This window comes from Carcharodon carcharias, chromosome 6 (assembly GCF_017639515.1).
Source record: "Carcharodon carcharias isolate sCarCar2 chromosome 6, sCarCar2.pri, whole genome shotgun sequence".
In the NCBI taxonomy this organism is placed as follows: domain Eukaryota; kingdom Metazoa; phylum Chordata; class Chondrichthyes; order Lamniformes; family Lamnidae; genus Carcharodon; species Carcharodon carcharias.
In genome coordinates, this window is record NC_054472.1 from 128,055,605 (window position 1) to 128,080,583 (window position 24,979).

The following is a 24,979-nucleotide window of genomic DNA, read 5'->3' on the forward strand; positions in this document are numbered from 1 at the left end:
GCTGAGGTCTAACCAGTACCTTATATAAATTCAGCATAACCTCCCTGCTCTTGTACTCTGTGCCCTTTTAATGAAGCATAGAATACTGTATGATTTAGAAACAGCTCTCTCAATCTCTCCTGCCACCTTTAGTGACTTATGTACATATGCATCCAGGTCTCTTTGCTCCCGTACACCCTTTAGAATAGTATCCTTTATTTTATACTGTCTCTCCATGTTCTTTGTACCAAAGCATATCACCTCACACTTCTCCGCATTGAACTTCACCTGCCACCTATCTACCCACTCCACCAATGTATCAATGCCCTTTTGAAATTCTACACTGTCCTCCTCACAATTTACAATTCTTCCAAGCTTTGTGTCATCCACAAGCTTTGAAATTGTCCCCTGCACACCAAGACTTACATCATTTATATACGTCAGGAAGAGCAAAGGTCCCAATACCAACCCCTGGCGAACTCCACTACAACCCTTCTTCCAGCCTGAAAATACTCATCAACCATCACTCTCTGTTTCCTATTCCTCAGCAAATTTTGTATCCACGTTGCTACTTTCCCTTTTATTCTGTGGCCTATAACTTTCCTCTTAAGTCTGTTGTGTGGCACTGTATCAAACACCCTTTGGAAGTCCATATACACCACTTTAACGGCCTTGCCCTCATCAATCATCTCTGTTATCTCTTCAAAAAACACCAGCAAATTAGTTAGACATGATTTTCCTTTAACAAATCCACGCTGACTCTTCCTAATCAATCTAAACTTTTCCATGTCACTATTCATTCTATCCCGAATAATTGTTTCTAGAAGTTTCACCACCACCGAAGTTAAACTGACCAGCCAGTAATTGCAAGGCAGATCTTCGCAACCTCTTTTGAACAAGGGGGTAATGTTTGCAATTCCCCAATCCTCCGGCACCTCCCCCGAATCCAGGGAACGTTGAAAGATTATTGCCAGTGCCTCTGCAATTTCCACTCTCGCTTCCTTCAATATTCTTGGATGCATCTCATTCAGTCCCGATGCCTTATCAACTTTATGTACCAACAGCTTATCCAATATCTCCTCTTTATAAATTTTAAACTCTTCTAGTGACTGAGTTCCCTCCTCTGTCACCATGGCCTGGGTAGCATCTACCTCATAGGTAAAGACAGATGCAAAGTATTAATTTAACGCCTCAGCCATGCCTTTTTGATCCCTAATCAATCCTACTCTTCCTAGTACCACCCTTTTACCATTGATGTTCTTATAGAATACTTTGGGATTTCTTTTTATGTTAGCTGCCATTCTTTTATCATAATCCCTCTTTGCTTCTCATATTTGCTTTTTCACATCGCTTCTGAACCTTCTGTATTCAGCTTGGTTCTCAATTGTATTTGCTACCTGACACTTGTTGTAAGCACACTTTTTCTCCTCTCCTTTAACTTAATTTCTATCTCCTTTGTCATCCAGGCATCTCTGGATTTGTTTGTCCTGCCCTTCCCTTTTGAGGGAGCATACCTTGACTGTGCCCAAACCATCTCCTCTTTGAATTGTTCAGCTATTGTTTTTCCCGCCAGCCTTTGGTTCCAGTCTATCCAGCCCAGCTCCATTCTTGCCCCATTGAAGTCCATTCTCTGCCAGTTGATTATTCTTACTCTGTATTGAGCAATAACCTTTTCCATTGTAATTCTAAACCTTATGATACAATGATCACTGTCCTCTAAATGTCCCCCACTGTCACTTGATCTACTTGGGCCACCTCGTTCCCAAGAACCAGGTCTAGCGGTTCCTTCTTTCTTGTTGGACTGGACACACACTGCTGTAGGAAGTTCTCCTGAACACAATCTAGGAATGCTTGTCCCTCACTGCCCCTTACACTACCACTATCCCGGTCTATATACAGGTAATTAAAGACCCCTATTATAACCACTCTACATTGTTTACAGCTCTCTGTAATTTCCTTGCAGATTTGTTCCTCTATATCCTTCCGATTAGCTGGTGGTCTATACATTACACCAAGCAATGTAATTGTACCCTTCTTATTCCTTATCTCCAGCCAAATCGATTCTGTCCTTGAATCCTCTGACACATCCTCTTTCTCCAGTACTGTAATCCTCTCCTTAACCAAAAACACTACCCCTCCTCCTTTTTAGCCTCTCCTATCTTTTCTGAACACTTTGTTATTAGGAATATATAGCACCCAGATCTTTCCTTCCTTAAGCCAAGTCTCCGTTATCGCCACTACATCATAATCACACAAGGCAATCTGTGCCTGTAACTCCCCAATTTTATTAACTATACTCCATGCATTCACAGACATACAGTGTAACCCTGAATTAGACTTCATTACTTGCTCCCTTACTCTGACTCCATCTATTAACTTACTATTCTTTATTTTAGTGCTATCTGCCTCTCCCAGCATTCTGTGCACCCTGGTATTACTTTCTAATATTCTCTCCTGGTTCCCACACCCCTGCTGAGCAAATTGACCTGCAGGGAACTCAGTCCCAGCTCTGTTTAGATGCAACCCGTCCGGCTTGTACCGGTACCATCTCCCCTCGAGAACCAGTTCCAGTGTCCCAGGCATCTAAAGCCCTCCCTCCTGCACCATCTTTCCAGCCACTCATTCATCTGTCTTATCTTCCTATTTTAGTACTCACTTGCACATGGCATTGGGAGTAATCCAGAAATTACTACTTTAGAGGTCCTGCTTGCCAATTTTCTACCTAGCTCCCTAAATTCTGATTGAAGGACCACATCCCCCTCCCTATGCCGTTAGTACCAATGTGAACCATAGCCTCTGGCTGTTCACCCTACCCCACAAGAATGTCCTGCAGCCGTTCTGTGACATCCTTTACCCTAGCACCAGGGAGGCAACAAACCATCCTGGAGTCACGTTGACAGTCACAGAAACATCTGTCTGCTCCTCTAACTAAAGAATCTCCTATCAGGACTGCCTTTCCACTCTTCTTCCTCTCCTCCTGTACAGCTGGGCCACCCGTGTTGTCATGGGCTTGGCTCTTGCTGCACATCCCCAAGGATCCATCACCTTTACTGATATCCAGAATGGAAAACCAGTTAGTGAGCGAGACCTCTGGGGACTCCTGTACTGTCTGCCTGTTTCTCTTGGACTGCCTGGCAGTCATCCATCCCCTATCTGCCTGCTTGCCCCTAACTTGCAGTGTGACCACCTCTCTGAACATGCAATCCACATAGTTCTCTGCCTCACAGATGCACCTCAGTGACTCCAGCCGCTGCTCAAGCTCTCCTTAGTCTTACCTAAATGATCATTCCTCAAGTGTGAACCTAAACTCAGTGGCCTTAAAATTGAATTACACTTGACAAAGGGCCCACAGCGAGCAGCAGGCACACCTCACGTGCTTGCTCACATGGAACCAGACACCATGTCAAATTCATGCTGGAACCTCATGCATTTCACATGTAGTCAGTGCTACCTGCTATATTCATTTGCAGATGGGAGAGAAGGGTGGAAAATCAAGCTGATGATGGCTAACAACAGAAACTCACCAAGGCTCCTTCAATAGCATCTTCCAAACCCACAACCTCTACCACCTAGACGGACAAGGGTAGCAGGCACATAGGAGCACCACTACCTTCAAGTTCTACTCCAAGTCATTCACCATCCTAACCTGGAACAAATCACTGCTCCTTCTCTATTGCTAGGTCAAAATCCTGGAACTCCCTACCTAACAGCACTGTGGGTGCACCTATACCAGAGTTCAGCAGCAGTTCAAGAAGGCAGCACACCAGCACCTTCTCAAGGGCAACTAGGGATAGGCAACAAATGTTGGCCTTGTATGCTCACATCCCATGAACAAATTTTTAAAATCTGCCTTTTAAAGGAGAGGTCTATCTGGCTACAGAGAGCAGGAAACGTCAAACAACAGCTTCCATTAGATAATTATATGGAATATTGCGGTAAAGTGGAGTGCTATGCACCTTTAAGAGAATATAGTTAATTGTTCATGTGATTGTATTGACCAATCACTATAAAGCATGGGCTACTATGGTAATTGTAAGTTTAGAGCTGGAGGTAATTGAAGAAGCACACAATTTGTTAGTGCTCTGTTCTTTTTTCCAATAAACCACCAGTGTTTGTTCAATTAATCAGCCTCTCTGCCTATATTGTTTCAAGAATCAATGAATGTGTTAATATCAAGGGCACCGCTAGCATTCACCAGAGAAAGTGAACCTGATAACCAAAAACATAAAACTGGCGACGAGGATAAACTGGATCAATTGACGGCAATCAAGAAAGCCGTGGTAAGCCAGCCTCATAACTTCGTCACTGTCTTGAAAACTGTTTGAAAGCGCAGTCTCCTTCGTCATCGAGTGTGCCGCAATTTGGGTATCTTGAACCATTCGACCCCGTTTCCAATGACTGGTCTCATTACATTGAACACCTAACTTTACCACTAACGACATCGCAGGGGAGGACAAGAAGAGGGCGATTCTTTTGTCCACATGCGGGAGCAAAATGTATGGGCTGATCCACAACCTCACAACACCTAACATCCCTAATGCAAAGACTTTCAACGAGTTAGTAAACATTGTAAAAAAAACAACTGAAGCCAAAGCCCTCAGTCTCTATGCAGCGTCTTAAATTCAATTCAGGGAATAGGCTTCCAGGAGAGACAGTCGCTGGATATGTAACTGCTTTAAAGGAATTTTGTGAGTTCGGAACTTCAATTAATGACATGTTGAGAGACTGATTGATATGTGGAATCGGGGACGATGCTACTCAAAAGTGATTGCTATCTAAAACTGATCTAGACTTCAGGAAAGCATTAGAATTAGCAACAGCCATGGAGACCACTGTTAGAGACTCGGAGGCAATAAAAGATACATAAAATGGCGCCATCCATCTTGTAGGGTGGGAAGGGCTGATAACAAAAGGCACAAAAACGTCGGACTCCACAGAAAGGCAGGGAACGCCCACTATGTACAGACTATTGAAGAACAGCAATACTACAGTAAAAACCCACGATATTAATGAGAGAAATGCATCCAGGTAATCTGCAGGCGATCGACAGTTCAGAAATATCGAATGCTTTTTCTGCCACCGCACTGGTCACATAATGCAGCACTGTAATGATAGGCTGAGACAACATTTTAAAAGCAATGGTAGAAATCTTAAAATTTGTCTCGTTGAAGAACCAGAGGAAGCAGAATCTGACATTTATTCATTATACAACCTGAAAGTGGGTAGAACTGAACCAATCCAGGTAGTCATTAGAGTCAATGGATAACCCATCAAGATGGAGGTCGATAATGGGGCATCAATGTCTGTCATAGGAAAACATACATTCAGACACTTGAATAAAGGAGTCCATCCTTTAAGTTTGGAAGAACCGGACATTTAATTAAAAACATACACGAGTGAAGAAATAAGAGTGAAAGAGATATGTCAAGTCCTGGCGCAGAATGAGAATCAGTCTGCAAATTTACCCCAGTTTAATTGGCCACAGCTGGCTCAAAAAGATTAAATTGCAATGGGCCAAGATTTTTCAAATCAGAACGAGAAACTTACAAGAGTCGTTACAAAAGTACGCTGCCATTTTTTTTGTGAAGAGCTAAGAAAGATTTGTGGGCTGCAAGCCAAAATCCCTTAGACGCTAATGCAACCCCTAGTTTTATCAGAGCCAACCCAGTCACTTATGCTCTTCGGGACAAGGTTGAGACCAAGATAAATGGGCTGGAAAAGTTGGGTGTCTTGCGACCGGTGTGATTTTCCAATTGGGCGGCCCCCATAGTACCCGTACTGAAGCCAGACCAAAGCATTCGCTTATGCGGTGACTATAATTTAACATTAAACAGAGATGCCAAACTTGACAGACACTCAATACCAAAGATTATATTCAAAATTGGCAGTGAGTATTACATATTCAAAACTCCACATAAGCGACGCCCACCAGCAGGTAGAGTTGGAATAAGGCTCTAGGGAATTTGTTACCATCAATACACATTGATTATTATATCAATATACTCGGCTACCCTTTGGGGTCTCATCAGTGTGTGCATTTTCCACCATACCATGGAAAATCTGCTTCAGGGACTGCCCCATGTCGTTGTTTATCTGGATGATGTCTTAGTCACTGGACGAACTGATGAAGAACACTTAGCTAATTTGGAGGAGGTGCTGAAACGTTTTTCACAAGCAGGGGTAAACTTGAAGTGAGAAAAATGTATTTTCCAAGCCAAGGAGGTAGTTTACTTGGGCCATAAGATCGACAAGCAGGTCCTGCATCCCATGGAAGAAAATGTTAAGGCTATTCACGAGACAGCTGCACCGAGAAGCACTACAGAACTAAAGGCCTTCTTGGGCATGATAAACTACTCTGGGCAATTTCTCCCAAATCTATCAACCATATGGCTCTGCTATAAGCATTGCTTAAAAAAAAAAATGAATGGATTTGGTAAGCTCTGCGCCAGGATGTGTTTCTGAAGTTAAAGTAATTGTTAAGATCATTGGCCCCACTGGTCCACTTTGACCCAAAGAAATAATTGATTTTAACTTGTGACCCATCCCCTTATGGAATAGGGGCTGTACTTTCACATCGGATGGTGGATGGCTCCGAATGACCCATTGGTTATACATGTCGCACGCTCAATGTTGCAGAGCAACGATTTTCTCAAATTGAGAAGGAGGGCTTGTCTGTTGTGTTTGGTGTTCGGAGATTCTATCAATACCTCCACAGTCGCCATTTTCACATTATATCCGATCACAAGCCTCTGCTGGGATTATTTGGAGAAGATAAGGCGATACCCCCGCATCGCATCTGCTCACATCCAGTGGTGGGCATTAATATTGGCTGCTTACAAATAGACTTTTATTCACCGATCGGGAAGCCAGATCACACGTGTTGATATGCTGAGCCACCTCCCCTTGCCCGATAACAATGTGAAGGTTCCAATTCCCCAGTAACTTGTCTTAGTACTAAATTTTTTGGATTTGTCCCCTATCTAGGCCAAACAAATCCGTGATTAGACAAGCCGTGATCCACTCTTATCTCACGTCCGGGAGCAGGTCTTGAATGGATGGTCAGACGAGCCAAAGTCTGATGTCGTGAAGCCCTGTTTCAATTGCAGACATGAGCTCACCTGCCAGGATGGTGTATTACTCTGGGGAGTAAGGGTTATCATGCCCCTGAGAGGGCAAAGGCCATTACTGGCCGAATTACATAGCGCTCATCCTGGCATTAGTAGGATGAAGATGCTCATGCGCAGCTACTTGTGGTGGCCAGGGATGGACATGGACATCAAAGCCCTAGTCAAAAGTTGTCTTCAATGCCAGCAGGTACAAAAGCTACACCCCTTAGCTCCATTGCACCCCTGGGAATGGCCAGGGCGGCCATGGATGCACCTCCGCATTGACTACATGGGGCCCTTCTTCAGGGAACAGTATTACTTCTTTAATAGATGCCCACTCCAAATGGATGAATATCTATGAAGTCCAGTCACCCACATCTGCTGCCACCATAGGCCGTTTGTGACTGTTTTACAGTGCACGGGTTACCGGAGGTGCTCATGTCAGACAACGGGACTGCATTTGCCACCCTCAACGGAATAACTCATATCAAAACCTCGCCTTACCACCCCGCCTCTAATGGTTTGGCTGAGCAGGTGGTCCAACCTTTTAAGTCCAGAATAAAAAAGCTGGATGGAGATTCTATCAGCACCAGGTTGTCACAGTTCCTGTTTGCATACCGGATGACGCCACACACAACCACTGGTAATGCCCCCACTGAGCTACTAATAAAGTGACGTCTCCGCACCCATCTAACTCTTACCAGGTTGAATTTAATGGGGAGGGTGGAGAGAAGCCAAGAGGCCCAGAAGGCTAGACATGATGCCATAATCATGAAAGAAATTGCACAGTGGGAGATACAGTTCTCATGAAGAACTTCGGAGATGGCTATTAGACGATGTGAGTGCCCTGACAGGACCTTCCTCCTATAATGTATCGCTAAATGGCCGAATAATTAGATGACATGTGGACCATCTCCAGTGCAGAGAGACAGTCCCACAAGAAGGAATGCCATCATTATTTGCGTTTGAGTCTGCACCACACGTGGAAGAAATGTCACGATTTGGAAGTACCAGTGGGGCCTGTTGGACCCAAGAGAGTCCAAGACAACAAACTTGCCCACTTCCGCCAAAGAGCCTGGTGGACAGTTGACCCCTGTGAAGAGGGTCTCGGAAAAACCAGCCGAGGTCGTCGAGCTATGACGCTTGACACGTCCGAGGAAGCCTCCTGACAAGCTTGACTTGTAAATAGTTATTCATGTAAATAATTGGGATGTTGTGAAACTTGTCAATTGTACTTTCGCATAAAGGGGGAGGGGTGTGGTAAAGTGGAGTGCTATGTCCCTTTAAGAGAATGTGGTTAATTGATTATGTGACTGTATTGACCAATCGCTACACAGCGTTAGCTACTTTGGTAACTAAGTCTAGAACTGGAGGTGAATGAAGAAGCACACATGGTTTTAGGCATAGGTATAGGTATAGGCAGATCGGTCTCTCTGCCTATATTGTTTCAAGCACCAACTAATGTGTTAATATCAAGGGCACAGCTAGCGTTTGCCGGAGAAAACAAGCCTGATAACCAAGAATGTAAAAAATATATAAAAGAGAACAGGCTATTTGGCCCAAGCAGCTGACCCTGGCAGTTATGCACCATTCAAGCCTCCTCCCACCCTTCCCAGTATCATCATAACCCTCATATGCTTATCTAGCTTCCCTTTAAATGTGCCTATATTATTCGCCTCAACTACTTGCTGTTGTAATCCGTTCCATATTTTCACCACTTTTGGCTTAAGAGGCTTCTTCTAAATTCCCTGTTTGAATTCTTGGTAACTATTTTATATTCACAACCTCTAGATTTTGTTCTTCCCAAGTGGAAACACTCACACTTTATCAACTCCTTTCATGATTGTATAGACTTCTATTAGATTATCCATCAGCTGTCTCTTTTCAATGGAAAAGAGATTCATCCTGTTCATCCTTTCCTGATAGGTATAATGTTGCATTTGGTATCTTCCTTATAAATCACTTTAGTAACGTCTCCAGTGCCTTTATATCATTTTTATAATATGGTGACCAGAACTGTACATGGTGCTCAAAATGTGGTCCAACCAAGGTGCAATGCAAACTTAGCACAACTTCTCTATTTTCAAGGAAAAACTCAGCAGATCTGGCAGCATCGGCGGAGAAGAAAAGACGTTTCGGGTTCTCATGACCCTTCGACAAAACTTGAGTTCGAGTCCAAGAAAGAGTTGAAATATAAGCTGGTTTAAGGTGTGTGGGGGCGGTGCGGAGAGAGAGAGAGAGAGAAGTGGAGGGGGTTGGTGTGGTTGTAAGGACAAACAATCAGTGACAGAAGCAGATCATCAAAAGATGTCAACAACAATAGAACAAAAGAACACATAGGTGTTAAAGTTGGTGATATTATCTAAACGAATGTGCTAATTAAGAATGGATGGTAGGGCACTCAAGGTATAGCTCTAGTGGGGGTGGGGAGAGCATAAAAGATTTTAAAATATTTAAAAATAATGGAAATAGGTGGGAAAAGAAAAATCTATATAATTTATTGGAAAAAAAAGGAAGGGGGAAACAGAAAGGGGGTGAGGATGGGGGAGGGAGCTGAATATTGAATTCAACAACTTTAGGTCTTGAGCTCCCTCCCCCATCCCCACCCCCTTTCTGTTCCCCTCTTCCTTTTTTTTCCAATAAATTATATAGATTTTTCTTTTCCTACCTATTTCCATTATTTTTAAATATTTTAAAATCTTTTATGCTCTCCCCACCCCCACTAGAGCTATACCTTGAGTGCCCTACCATCCATTCTTAATTAGCACATTCGTTTAGATAATATCACCAACTTTAACACCTATGTGTTCTTTTGTTCTATTGTTGTTGACATCTTTTGATGATCTGCTGCTGTCACTGCTTGTTTGTCCCTACAACCACACCAACCTCCTCCACTTCTCTCTCTCTCTCTCTCTCTCTCCGCCACCGCCCCCCCCCCCCCCCCCCCCCCCCCCCCCCCCCACACACACACCTTAAACCAGCTTATATTTCAACTCTTTCTTGGACTCGAACTCAAGTTCTGTCGAAGGGTCATGAGGACTCGAAACGTCAACTCTTTTCTTCTCCGCCGATGCTGCTAGACCTGCTGAGTTTTTCCAGGTAATTCTGTTTTTGTTTTGGATTTCCAGCATCTGCAGTTTTTTTGTTTTTTTCTCTATTTTCAACTCTATCCCTCTAGAAATAAACCATAGTGCTTGGTTTGCCTTTGTTATGGCCCTATTGACCTATGTCGTCGCATCTAGTGATTTGTATATTTGTACTCCTTTGCTCCGGCACCCCATTCCGAATTGTAATTCCTAATTAATATGTGCTGTTTTTTAGCAAAACGTAATACCTCTGTGTTGAAATTCATTTGTCATTTATATGCCCATACTACAAATTTATTAATGTTTCCTGGTCAATTGTCGCAATCTTCCTTGGTTTGAATATCCTTCCCAACTTGGTGTCATCAACAAATTAAGAAATTGTGTTTTTGATTCCAAAGTCAAAATCATTAATATAAATTGTGAACAACAGTGGTCCCTGCATTGATCCTTGTAGGACCCCACTTCCCACTTTATGAACAGCTACCCTTTATCCAAACTCTGTACGTTCTGTCTTGCAGACAGCTAGCCATCCATTCTGTTACTTCTCCCTAACTCTGCATGCTCAGATTTTATTCATTCATCTTCAATGAGGTACCTTACCAAAGATCTTTTGGAAACCTGGATATATTACATCCACTACATTATCCTAGTTTATTCTCTCTGTTACCTTTTCAAAGAGTTCAATGAGTTTAGTCAGACAAGACTTTCCATTTTGAAGTCCATGATGACTATTTAATATTATACTTTTGTTTTCTAGATTTTTTCTATTTTCTTCTCTATAGCACATTTAACTTGATAAAAATGTTCCAAGGTGCTTCCCAGGACAAAGGTTTACATAGGAGACATTCAGACAAATGACCACAAATTTAGTCAGAAGGCAAGAAAGGCACAGAGATTTAAAAAGTGGAGTTCCGAACTTTGAACCGAGATGCCTGAGGGCACACAGCCAATGAACTGAAGAAAGATGAAGAAAATGAAGCTGAAGAAATGGGAAAACCAGCAATTAACATCTAAGTAGTTAGTGATTGAGCTCTGAAGGGTTTTTTCCTACTTGTTAGCGCTATGAATTGCAGAACGAGTTTTATCACATGGAAAATCAGGCCAACATCATAAAAGGTCCTACAATAAACGTAAGACTGTTACTTAAGTAATTTATTCTTTGTTTTACGTATTTCAGGCCACCCACTATTTTGAATATCCGGGCCCCTTTCTTGTCTGATAATGTGTGTGCTGCTAATGATTTCTAGGCCGACATTTCTGCAGACTATCTATGGGCAATGGCTTAGCTAAAGCCAATCCTGTGCTTACTCAACAGGCCCAACCAAATGTTTGTTACTGGATAGCAATCGAGACCAGAAATCCTAACTGATTTTTCTTTCTGCAACAGTGAGATAAGCTAATTCAGCACAGATCAGCCATCAAAATGTGGTATCTCCAGTTCATGAGACTGAGTTTCATATTAGGCAGTGCAATTACCAACTGAGCCAATCTCATTTTTTTTTTCGCTCTTTACTCCAACAAAGGTAAGATCTTCACCCTGAAATTCCTCAACTCTGATGGCATCAAGCTAGTGTATTCAGGGTAGGCATGGAGGAATTTGGGGCAGAACCTGGAATTTTTGGAGTTCCAACCTTTTTTGACCATCATCAATCATTGGACTGCCAATCTGCTCGAACTTTCCCCTGCCTTGGCACTGGTCCAAACTCCTTGTCAGGTCTTCCAAGCCCAGCTTTCCCAAAAATGCAGAACGTAGCATCCTCCTGAGAAGCCCGTCATGGTGTTATGAAGCCAGAGGGAAGACAGTGTCTGTTACAACACTGACTGCTTTATGTTAAGTTTAAAGGTCCAGTATGAATGTTAGTGAATGGGTGAGTGGATGAATGAGTGGCTAGGTGGTTAGGAGTAAGTGGGTCGAGTGGATGAAGTAAGTGGGTAGTTTGGGTGAGGTGGCAGTGGGTGATGTGGCAGGTGAGTAGTTTGGTAGGTGAGTGAGGTGGGTAAGTGGGTCAGGCGGTAGTCTGGCTGGTCGGGAGGTGTATTCAAGTTGGGAGCTAGTCAGGTCAGGTCAGAGGGTAGTCAGGTGGTGAGGTAGCCAGGTCTGGTCAGGGGGGTAGTCGGGTGATTGGGGTGATCGAGCAGACAGCATGTTCGGGAGCAATAGTCGGGCTGTGTCAGGGGGTAATCAGTTGGTCAGAGGGGTAGCCAGGTCAGGGTTTGTTGAGGGTAGTCAGCTTGTGAGGGGGTCGGGAGTGATGATCAGGGGTATTTGGAGGTGTTAGTCAGGAAGTCGGGGGGGTGGGCGGTGGTCAGGGGTGGTTGGGCAGTCAGTGTGAGTGATTGGGGGGTCAAATTCTGTAGTTACCCAGGAGGTCGACCAGGCAATTCCCACAGAGGTCCACAAGTCAGCGCTTCCACTGGGTCACGATATGCATATTGTGTCATATGTCCCGTCACGGAAGATTTGGGCCAATTATTTTCATGTATGTAAAACTGCTCAGTCCAAAATGTCTCTTCTCACAGTAATCAAGGAGCAGTTAGGCCAAGAAAGTGCTGCCATTATGGCTAATGTGCAAAATCCCCTAATGCCCATTCTTGGCTCATAATTGGAATAAATGGACACCACATTAACTAATATTGCAATTCCACAATGAATTGTTAGCTAGGGAATATATAGCATTATTCTTATTGCTTCCTAGTAGTTATTGTGGAGTAAATTTTTGTAGTTAATCCTCACAAAAATTAAGCACTCAAAACATAATGTGCTGCATTAGAATATATGCAGCTTTGCTCTTGAAATACCATCATGCTTTTTTCATTTATTTTTAATCTTTGCATTGTTTTCATTTTCATTTGATTTAATTTATTTGCTGTCTTCGCTCTAGGTAAGTGTGTTTCATTTATTCCACTGCTAACTTAATCAATCCATTCGCCCAAAATATGTTGGCCTGAATTTTCCCCTTGTCAGGAGTGCTCGATCAGCGGACCAGGGAGCGAAAATGGGTGCCTGACTGAGATCGGTCACCACCCGCGATTTCACATTGGCTGGCCAGCATGAAACAGGTGCTGAAAAGCTCAGTGCTGCCGGGGTGGGGGCGGGAAGAGGGCAGGCAAAGCTGTCACCGCAGGTGCAGGTGAGCACTTCAAGAGAGCTCGCTGAAGGGAGACAGCTGCTTCAGGGAGCTGCAGACCTGCAAATAATAAAATAAAGCATAAAAAAGTTGCAAAAAATGTCCACGCTGCACAATTAAGCACCTAAAAGCAGACCTCATAAAAATGCTGTCCCCAGATATTTCTTTTTATTTTATTTCCTAATGGAGATTTCATCCCGCCCTTGGATGAGGTTTGATGAAAAATGTAAAGGCCGCCTGGCTATTGGCCGTCAGACAACCAAAAGGTTGGAAGAGCCATGAAAAATCAAATTCAATTGTGGCGTTAATGGGCTTAGTTGCCTGCTTAATTGTCAGCGGGCAGGCTTCCAACTGTCACGTGTGCCTGCCAAGCGAAATGTTGCAAGTGTGCAATGATGTCGGGACACTTGCCCCATGTCATCTTGTGCGATTTTACATCTAATCGGGTCGGGCACATACCCGCCAGTGGAACATAAAATTTTGCCCATTATGTTTTTTCATGGTTATGGATTGTTGTAGAGATATTGCTGAAGTCTGTCAGAAACAACCCCATGGGCAGGATTTTACATCTCGCGGGCAGGCGCGTGCCCAACCCGATTGGGCGTAAAAGCACGAGAGTCGGCAACGCACCCACCGACAATTAAGAGACCTATTAAGGCCCTTAATCAATTAATTTATTTCTATTTTTCGCTGCCCGTTCAACTGTTCAGTTGGCGGACGGGCGAATTGGCCAGGCGGCCTTTGCATTTTTTACAAAACCATGAGCGGGTTAAGGTTTCCAACAGTAAATAAAAAACCAATGAAAATTTTTTATCATTCCTAACATGTCCCTCTTCATGTGACTGAGTCACATGTAGGGACGTTTATATAATTTCCAAAATCTTTAATTTATACGTACAATTCTGCAGCTCCCTGAGGCAGCTCTCTGCCCCCAGGGAGCTTTCAGCGTGTGCTCTCCCGCCCATGTGCAGACTTCAGCGCTCAACCTCCTCCCCCCCTAGCCAGGCAGCACTGAGTTCCTCAGCGTACCTTTCACGCTGGCTGGCCGTTAATTGGCCAGCCAGTGTGAACTCGAGGTCGGGGGTTGATCACGGACCGTTCCCCAGCCGGTCACAGGCCTGCCCAACGAACGGAAAATCCTGCCCCATGATTATAAGATTTTCTACTTGTTTTGACTGATATCAGATGGAATCTGGACCCCTTGAAGTCTCATGTCATCAGGTCAGACATGGGCAAGGTAACCTCCTGCTGGTTACCCCTATTGCACACCCATACCTGGCATAAAGGAAGATGGTTGTGGTTGTTGGAAGTCAATCATCTCAGTTTCAGGACATCACTGCAGTATTGTCCTCAGCCCAACCATCTTCAGCTGCTTCATCAATGACCTTGCCTCTATCATCATTCGGAAGTGGGGATGTTCACTGATGTCTGCACAATGTTCAGCATCATGCGCAGCTCCTCAGATACTGAAGCAGTCCATGTCCATATGCAGCAAGAGCTGGTCAACCTTTGGGCTTGGGTTGATAAGTGGATAAGTAACATTCGTGCTACACGAGTGCCAGGTAAGGACCCTCTCCAACAAGAGAGAATTCAACCATCTCCCCTTGACATTCAGTGGCATTACCATCACTGAATCCCCCTCAAACCTGGGGGTTACCATTGACCAGAAACTGAACTGAACCAGCCAAATAAATACTGTGGCTACAACAGCAGGTCAGAGGCTGGGAAGAGAGTAACTCAACTCCTGACTTCCCAAAGCCTATCCACCATCTACAAGGCACAAGTCAGGAGTGTGATTGAATACTCTGCACTTGTTTGGATGAGTGCAGATCCAACAACACTCAAGAAACTTGACAACATCCAGGATAAAGCAGCCCGATTGACTGGCACCTCTTCCACCACCTTCAATGTCCAATCACTCCACCCTGACACAAAATGGCAGCAGTGTGTACCATCTACAAGATGCACTGCGGCAACTCACCAAGGCTCCTTGGAAAGCACCTTCCAGACCCGCTACCGCCTAGAAGGACAAGGGCAACAGATGTATGGGAACACCATCACCTACAATCCCCTCTAAGCCATGCACCATCCTGACTTGGAACTACATCACTGTTCCTTTACTGTCACTGGGTCAAAATCCTGGAACAGCACTGTGGGTGTACCTACACCACATGGACTGCAACGGTTCAAGAAGGCAGCTCACCAGCACCTTCTCAAGGGCAGTTAAGCGTGGGAACTAAATGCTGGTCTAGCCAGTGATGCCAGCATCCCATGAATGAATTAAAAAAAAAATTGGTCAAATGCGGTGACTTATGTTGTATGATTGAGAGAAACAAAAAAAATTGAAGTTTTGACAGTACTGTGAAAGCTGCAACAGGGAAATAGCCCCCAAGTAATGGCACTATTAAGACATCATATTTTGAGAAAATTAAATTCTATTTGAGTTCCAGTAAGGGAGAAAAATTTGCATCAGTGTGTTTTGCTAGTTTCCAAGTTGCTAGATGTTCAGGGAATGATCGGGGAGGTAGGTTGCTAGTGGAATTGGTGGTGGAGAAATAATGAGTTAAAATTGAATCAACCGGATCACACGGTGCAGTCATCAATGAAGAAGTGGAACACTACTCAGTACCTCTGAATAATAAGGCCTCATTTTAGGTTGTAGTGGACAGGCAGGCATTTCAGCAAGAATGAGCCTTAGCTCATGGTAAATTTGAGTTCATGGACCTGAATTCTAAATCTTTTTAACACAAAAATTCAAAAGACCATGAAGATGTTGATGCTTTACCTATTTACTTCATAAATTGTCATCTTTGAGAAGGCAATTAAGAACCTTATAAATGCTGTTCTACAGAGAGCTCCAGTGACAAAGTGTTTCATTTCCTGCAATTATCTGTGGTTGTATTTAAACTGCTTTGCTCTCTACTTTGAATACAATGATAAAAGTAACATCTGGATCAGTATCTGACAGTATGTGACATTTGACTGGCTAGTTGGCTTACTGCAATGTGTGAAGTGAATACCCAAAAACCTCACACAGCTTAAAGATAAATGAAAAGGGAAAAGGTAATGTTCACATGATTAATATCAGTGTAACCTATTGGAAACATCTGCAAGTTGAAACAGTCATTAACAGCAAGAGATTTGACATTTACAAATGCAGTCTACTTATGGGTCACAGACTAATGCATGTTCAGGGCATAAGTTAACAGAATGGGGAAAACTGGAACAAACAGATTTTCAATTTAGCACAGTTCTATCATTTATCTAATCTGGGGGAGAAAAACCACTTCTCTCTGATGACATTTCTCAGAGCTTCATTATTAATAGAAACTGACAAACCATCAATCATGTTGAGATTGCTTTCAAGCTATCGCCTGAACATTATTATGCTTGTATTTCTGCATTTTGTTCAATATGTATGACTTATTATAAACGATCATTTCCCCCACTGTCAATGTGTACACCTGGCTGTCTTGTCAGTATATTAGCATTGAAAATTACATCTGAATATTTAGCAAGGACTGTGTACATAAATTGGTCGATTATCCAGAGATGTAATCCATAAAAGATCTATGTTGAGGGCAAGTAGTTTACAGAAAATGGCTCTGCACAAATAAATGGTAAGTGACGAAGATGATTTTATTTTATATACCATCCATGCCTAAGTATATTTATTTGCACATCAAACTAATTATATACTTCAAGTTATTTAAACTTATCTGCTTTAGGTTATTTATTTTTAAAAATAGAGCACATTGGGCTAGAAAGTTTGGCCGGCAGCTGAATTATGCTGGGGATCTGCAGTTTGGGCAGAGCCTAGATCTATGAGGTATCCACTTCATCTGACTTTCCTCACAAATTGTGTCCAGGTGTCAAGTGCTTCTTAAGCTAGTTCCCATAAAATTGAAGAACGATTTTGGGAGTATCATGTGCTACCTAATGATATTTATGCCCTATTAAATATGTAATTACTTAAGAATCAGAGTTAAGGGAAGATGTTTCATAGAATCATAGAATGGTTACAGCACAGAAGGAGCCCATGCAGCCAGCCGTGTCCATGCCAGCTCTTTTCTAGAATAACTCAGCTAGTCCCATTCCCCTCTTAGCCCAGTAATTTTTACCTCTTGAAATACTTGTCCAATTCCCTTTCGAAGGCCATGATTGAATTTGCCTCCAACACACTCTCAGGCAGTGCATTCCAGATCCTAACCACTCACAGCATAAAAGTGCTTTTTCTCACGCTGCATTTGATTCTTTTGCTGTTCATCTTAAATCTGTGTCTACTGGTTCTTGATCCTTTCACCAATAAGATCAGTTTCTCTCTAACTACTCTGTCCAGAACCCTCATGATTATGCACACCTCAATCAAATCTCCTCTCAACCTTCTCTTCTATTAGGAGAACAGCCCCAGCTTCTGTTCTCATAACTGAAGTCCCTGAACCCTGGAATCATCCTTTGAAAACTTTTCTTCACCCTTTCTAATACTTTCACATCCTTCCCAAAATTGTATCAGTTGATGCTGAAGCGGTGTTTTGTAAATGTTCACCATAACTTCCTTGGCTTTTGTACTCTCTGCCACTGTTTACAGAACCCAGGATGCCCTTTGCCTTATTAACCGCTTTCTCAACTTGCCTTGTCGCTGTCAAGAATTTATGCACATATATCCTCAGGTCTCTCTGATCCTGCACCCCCTTTACAATTGTGTTACAGCCAGGTGAGGATGGCTGCAAGGACACCCATTCCTCAGTTGATCATAACAGGGTATTTCAAAATTTATAAGGATGAATGTGCCAATTAAGTGCATGTACTGATCGCAAAGATCTCAGTCCAACAAGCTTTCTTGACTTTGAATGAGTAAAGGGTTCATTGTTATTGTGCTTAAAATCCCACCCAGATAAAGATATTAAAGTAAAATAAAAGATAAACACATATCCTGATGACACACCACACAAGCATGCAAAAATACAAGTTACAAATTAGAGGAGGGTAACTTTTAGTGAAATTAAACAAGCGCACGGTGGAGATGGTGCCTTTGACCAAGAGTCTGCTTTCTCTGTCCGGTCGGAGCATTTGTCAAATTGTAACAAGATAAGCTCACAACAAAACTAGTCCTGACTTGCATGACAAGTATGGAAATGCTATCCTTATGGGAGGATTAGCGTTCTGCGTTGCTGTCTGGAGTTATGTTGTGATGCAGACTGGGTTCACATGGAACGTGTCTCCTATTGGCAAGATCACCCCTCAAAATTGGAGGGAAGACTAGGGAAATGGACCGAGTGTTTGCAAGAAATGGAGTACAGATGGGCTGGATAGCAAATTTGCTTCGAGGCTCATGGCTTCTACTGTACTGATTACCTCTGTGTATTGGGTCTCATAGTAAATCAATAGAAACTTCTTAAAAAAGTCAAATATATAAAGAGTTCACTGATTATGAGTCGTTTTCTGTTATTGGTGGCTGAGGCAGTTCTTAAAGCTGTAGTGCTTGGTTTTATTTTTTCCTGGAAATGTTGCTTTAGAATTTGAAGTCTTCTTTAGAATTTTTCTGTCTGCTATCCACAGTACAATATAAGCAGGCAGGGTTCACTTTAATTGAGACAGAAGGACAAGCAGCTTTTTTTGCTGCCTTCAGATGTCACTCCTCCAGACTTCCCCAAAGTCAGCAGAGTTTTATAATAAAGACTTTCAAAAATCAACGAGTTTTGGTCATGCGACAAATAGCCAATAATATGCAATAGAAAATAATTGATAGTCTTTCATGTTAATGAAGGGGTTTCCGCCTTCAATGGTTAAAACCATCAGCATACAATAGAAGCAAATAGGGGTCCTTAGAACTATCCTTGTGCATAATTGGTTTAATGAATTCTCCTTTGTTACCTGGTCATCTTGGAGACAGAATCTCTGAGACCTTATTGTCCTTGCAGTTTTGGGGTAACGTGTGACATTCCACAAGGAAGTGATCTAGGCATGTTCATTGTAATCCACCTTTTAGAAGCTTCCAGAAGCTTTGGTGTCTTGCAGTCCCAAATAGCAGGTGTCTGTGGCAGCCATCTTAAGTCATTGTCTTTCTTTTAATTGTTGAAACTGTCTTTTCACACATGTTCCATATGTCAATGCAGCAGATGAAATTGTAATTTAACATTTGGCTCTAACACACCTCTGTAACAATTGTATCCTTTTTTTAATATTGTCTCTCCTCGTTCTACCTTCAAAAATGTGTCACTACACTTCTCTGCATTAAGTTTAATCTGCCAGGTGTCCACCCTTCCACCAGTCTATGGGCAGAATTTTAAGCCCTGTGGGCAGGCATGCGCCCAACCCATCGGGTATAAAATATCATGCGATGACGTTGGGCAAGCGTCCTGATGTCATTGTGCACTTGTGCACAAGAGTCAGCAGCATGCCCGCCAACAGTTAAGAGGCCAATTAAGGTCCTTAATCAATTAAGTTCTACTTATTTTTCACTGCCCATCAGCCTTACAGTTGGCAGACGGTTGAATCAGCCACGAGCCTTTGGATTTTTGAGTAAACCTCATCCACGGACGGGATGAGGTTTCCAACAATAATTTTTAAAATATTAAAACATTTTCAACATCATTTTTCATATGTCCCTCTTCATGTGACTGAGTCACATGTGGGGACATGTTTCTATCATTTTTAAAATCTTTATTTTGGAATCCACAATCCTTCAGCTCCCTGAGGCAGCACTGTGCCTTCAGGGAGCTTTCAGTGTGCACTCCCCCGCGCATGTGCAGACTTTTGCGCTCGCCCTCCTCCCACCCCCACCCTGGCAACACTGAGCTCCTCAGCATACTTTTCATGCTGGCTGGCTGTTAATTGAAATCACGATCAGCAGCCAATTGCGGGTGGTGGACCGTTTCCCGGCCGCTCCCGGGCTCGCATGCCGTGCCTGCCTGACGACCAGAAAATCCTGTCCTATGTCTTCTTGAAGTCTATTCATAACCCCCTCAAAGTTCGCAATACTTAGAAATTTACAAATCTGCAAATTTTGAAATTGAGCCTTGCACACCAAGTCGAGGTCATTAATACAGATTAAGAAAAGCTGCAGTCCTAACACTGACCCCTGGGGAAACCCCACTGTGTACCATCCTCCAGCCCAAAAATTAACCATTCACCACTGTTTCTGACACTCACCCAACTTCATATCCATGCTGCCACAGTCCCTTTTATTCCATGTGCTTTAAATTTGCTGACAAGCCTGTTATGTAGCACTTTATCAAACACCTTTTAGAAGTCCTTGTGCACAACATTACCTGCTCTCATCTGACAACTCTCATCTGCCACCTCATCAAAAAAACTCAATCAATACAAGTTGCTCTTCACAAATCAATGCTGGCTTTCCTTAGTTAATTTATATTTGTCCACATAACTTTTAATTTTGTCCCAGGTTATCGTTTTTATAAGGTTTTTTATGATCCCAGCTGCTGTTAATACTGAACAAGTAAAATCCCAGAAATCTAGCTTGATAGATCCTGGTTTTTTTTTATTAGAAACCGTGAAAGAAAGTTACTGAACAGATTCTCAGGAGTTTGCTGATGAACTTCTAATACAAAGAATAAAGTATTAAAACAAGAAAAGTGAACTATATTACACCAGATAAAATGATCCCAATACGAACACAAGAAATTCCCACTATTCCTTTACCCCAGCAATATCTTTACTTACACATAAACCAGTGAAAAGTTACCACTAGTTTGACACAAAGGCTTCTCGCTTAGGACTGGCACAGTTGCAAATGGTTTTCTTCTGGTGAATTCCTGAGAATTCACTTAATGCTTCTCACCTTCTCATATCCCTCCCCGAGATATCCAAAAACCACACTCTAAACTCACTGTTCCTTCAAATACAGGTCAAACAAGTGAGTTCCCTAAACTCAGTCTTCCAGTAGCACCTCCATTAAACTGATCACTACTGACTCCCATAACTGATTACTCAGTTAATTACTGTCCCACTAGCCTCGCAGTCTTTCTTCTTAGAAAGCTTAAAAATGCCTGTCTTTTCTCTCTGACCCACACTGAACACTCTCTCTCCACTATGATAAAGGCAAAATACTGCAAATGCTGGAAATCTAGAACAAGAATAAAAATACATGGAAAAACTCAGCAGGTCTGACAGCATCTGTGGAGAGGAACACAGTCAACGTTTCGAGTCCGAATGACCCTTCATCAGAACTCTCTCTCCACTCCTGTCTTTTCTGTCTCTGTGTCACTGGATCACTGTTGCCAGGCAACAGTAAAGCTATTCTACTTTGTGTTTTGTTTTCAGAGTCACTAAACTTTCAACCCCTTTTAACCCACCTCTTTAACTTCAGGGATTGTAAGACCTCATTAAAAATGTATATGTACTAATAAACCCCAAAGGGGCCTGAAACCTTTCAGCCACAAGTCTATCCAGACTCCCAGGCACCAAGGTTCATAAAAAGCCTAAGTGAAACTGAAATCACTTTTATCTTTCTTAACCCACAAATTATATATGTTTGTAACACATTCCCACCACCAAGCTGGCAGGCCTGTAGTTGCTGAGTTTAGCCTTACACCCCTTTTTGAACAAGAGTGTAACATTTTCAATTTTCCAGCTCTCTAGCATCACCCCTATATCTAAGGAGTATTGGAAGATTAGGGCCAGTGCCTCTCCAATTTCCATCTTTACTTCCCTCAATATCGGGGGATGCATCCCACCCAGTCTTGGTAACGTAACAACATCAAGTACAGCTGACCTTTCTAATATCTCATTGTTAATCATCTTTTGGGTCCCTAATTGGCTCCACTCCTCCTTTGACCACCTTTTTACTATTTATATACCCACACAAGATTTTTGGATTTCCTTTTACGTTAGCTGTCAGTCTCTTATTGTACTCTATGTTGGTCTCATTTCTTTTTTCACTCTGCTTTGAACTTTCTATATTCAACCAGGTTCTCGCTTGTATTAGCAACCTGACATCTGTCACACACATCTTCCTTCTGCTCCATCTTGCTGTCTATATTTACAATCCTGTTAGGGAACATTAATGTTTAAAGAGAAATATGAACAACCCAGTAATTAACTGACAAAACTATGCCACAGGATTTCACATTTTTAAACAAAAACAAACTTTATTGTATACAAAAAAACTTAAACAAATCAAGCACCACTAACTTGAACACTATAGTTTATGAAGATTTATGCTCTAAATTCAGTTCTACTTGTTACTTCCTCCCAAGAGTTCATTTACCTTAAAAAATCTTGAAGGTTCATTTACTTCTTTAGGAACCAACCCAAACACTTGCTAGAGCCTTTCAGAATATTCTGATTCTCATCAGTGTTCCAGCTTTCTCCAAGGTACAAGATTTATGGTGATCCTTTCATTAGCTTTTGGCAAAGTGACCCTCCAACATTTCCTTAAAGACCACACGATTGTGGGGCGGAATCGTCCGAGATTTGCACTAAGTGGAGTAGCGGGTGGGTAAAACAACATTTTATCCACCAGCCGCAATGGCAAGTTTACATAGAAACTAGGAGCAGGAGGTAGGCCATTTGGCCCTTCAAGCTTGCTCCACATTCATTATGATCATGGCTGATCATCCAGCTATTAAGCCTGCTCCTGCTTTCTCCCCATATCCTTTGATCCCTGTCACCCCAAGAGCTATATCTAACTCCTTCTTGAAAACATGCAATGTTTTGGCCTCAACTACTTTCTGTAGTAGTGAATTCCACAGGCTCATCAATCTCTGGGTGAAGAAATTTCTCCTCATCTCAGTCCTAAATGGTCTACCCCATATCCTCAGACTGTGACCCCTGGTTCTGGACTCCCCCACCATTGGGAACATCTTTCCTGCATCTACCCTGTCTAGTCATGTTAGAATTTTATAGGTTTCTATGAGATCCCCCCTCATTCTTCTGAACTCAGTGAATATAATCCTAACTGACTCAATCTGTTCTCCTATGTCAGTCCCACCATCCCAGGAATCAGTCGGGTAAACCTTCACTGCACTCCCTCTATAGCAAGTACATCCTTCCTCAGATAAGGAGCCAAAACTGCACACAATATTCCAGGTGTTGTCTCACCAAGGCCCTGTACAATTGCAGCAAGACATCCCTGTTCCTGTACTCGAATCTTCTTGCTATGAAGGCCAGCATACCATTTGCCTTCTTTACCATCTGCTACACCTGCATGCTGTATCATTCCAAACCTGCCACATTACTTATACATTCCTGGGAAACACGCTGTTTCCATGGCTGGCGAGCTCTCATATGCCTGCCACACCACTACCTCATCATGACGAGCAACTGCCGCGCTCATTGTTTCCAGCTCAAGGCTGCAGCAAAAAAGACATGGCCCCAAAAGGCAAGAAGACTGCAGCCCTTGAGCACCTTTTGAACACCGTGGAAGCCCGCTGTGATTTCCTCTATCCCGGCTCTAGCCGCAGGAAGGGCAGCAACATTACCACTCCAGCTTGTTAGGCGATGGTAATGGTGATCAGTGCCAATGTTGCATAGAAGATGCTGGCCATCCAATGCAGATGGAGGATGAATGATCTCATCCGTGCAGCCAGGGTATGGCAACCATCTCATCACTCTTAACCCACACACTCAAGCCCATCACACATTCACTGGCATCTCACTCACTGCCAACTCAAGGGACATCACAATCCATTCTCCCTCACATACCCTCACATGACCATCTGGCCTCATCTCCTCTGGAGACTGTATCTTCAGCCCTCATAATCTTGAGGCCATTTGTACATGTGCTCCCACACACACATCCTGGGATGCCCTTCTTCCCCAGTACAGCCCTCTTCCCTTGCTTGAGGCCACTTCGTCCCCTTCCCCAAGCAAGACCTTTCCTTGCAGCTGTTGAAAAGCCACCCACATCTTGCTGATCTGGTAGGTAGACACCGACCCATGAACCCCCCTAAAAGTGATATGGTGCTGCCAGTGAAGCCTGGCGCTGATGACTGCGAGTGCTGACCGAAGTTAGGTAGGCAAACAAGCCTTGAAGTCCCAAGCGAAGTGCAGCCCGTCAAGTGTACACCTTATATATGCTGTTGTGAAACTCATCGGCATGTTATTCCACCAATGTGGGCAGACGATCCAGCTAGGAGGGATGAGTCCGGTGGGCTAGCCTTATAATGATATGCTGATGTATTACAATGAGGTTCCCAACGTCCAATGGTGAGGAACGCGGTCTGCCATCGACGGACGGAGGAGACACTCGCAAACTGGTTTCATGATATTGTGAAACTGATTTTTGGCCTTCTTGCCATATTGTCCGCACAGGCTACTGAACACGCCTGCCGATGCAGGCGGGCATAGAAAATCCCAGCCGTGGAATGCTCAGTTCAAGAGTAGGCTTCATTGCTTTCTTGCTTATAGGTTTAAACATCAGGAGCACCCATATTCCTAATGGCCCTGTATGCTTCCACAGCTCGATACAGCTGCAGGTCCTACAGCTGATTACCAGCTCCTTTCTCTCTGCCTGTTCCAAATTGGCTGCATCCACGCTAACTGCAAATTGCCTTTTTATTCAATTACAGGATTTGGCCATCACTAGCTAGGCCAGCATTTATTGCGCATCTCTAATTGCCCTTGAGAAGGGGGTGGTGAGCTGCCTTCTTGAACCATTGTAGTCCCTGCGGTATAGGTACACACAGTGCTGTTATGGGGGGAGTTCCAGGATTTTGAC

General features: G+C 43.1%; 1 protein-coding gene and 1 pseudogene across 5 annotated transcripts in view; both read left to right on the plus strand.

Moving 5' to 3' along the window:
- LOC121279258 (RNA-binding Raly-like protein) overlaps positions 1-24,979 on the plus strand; it is a 1,065,807-nt gene that overhangs the window by 965,921 nt on the left and 74,907 nt on the right. The gene's annotated exons all lie outside the window — the stretch shown is intronic.
- On the plus strand, positions 18,323-18,562 carry LOC121279259 (annotated as a pseudogene).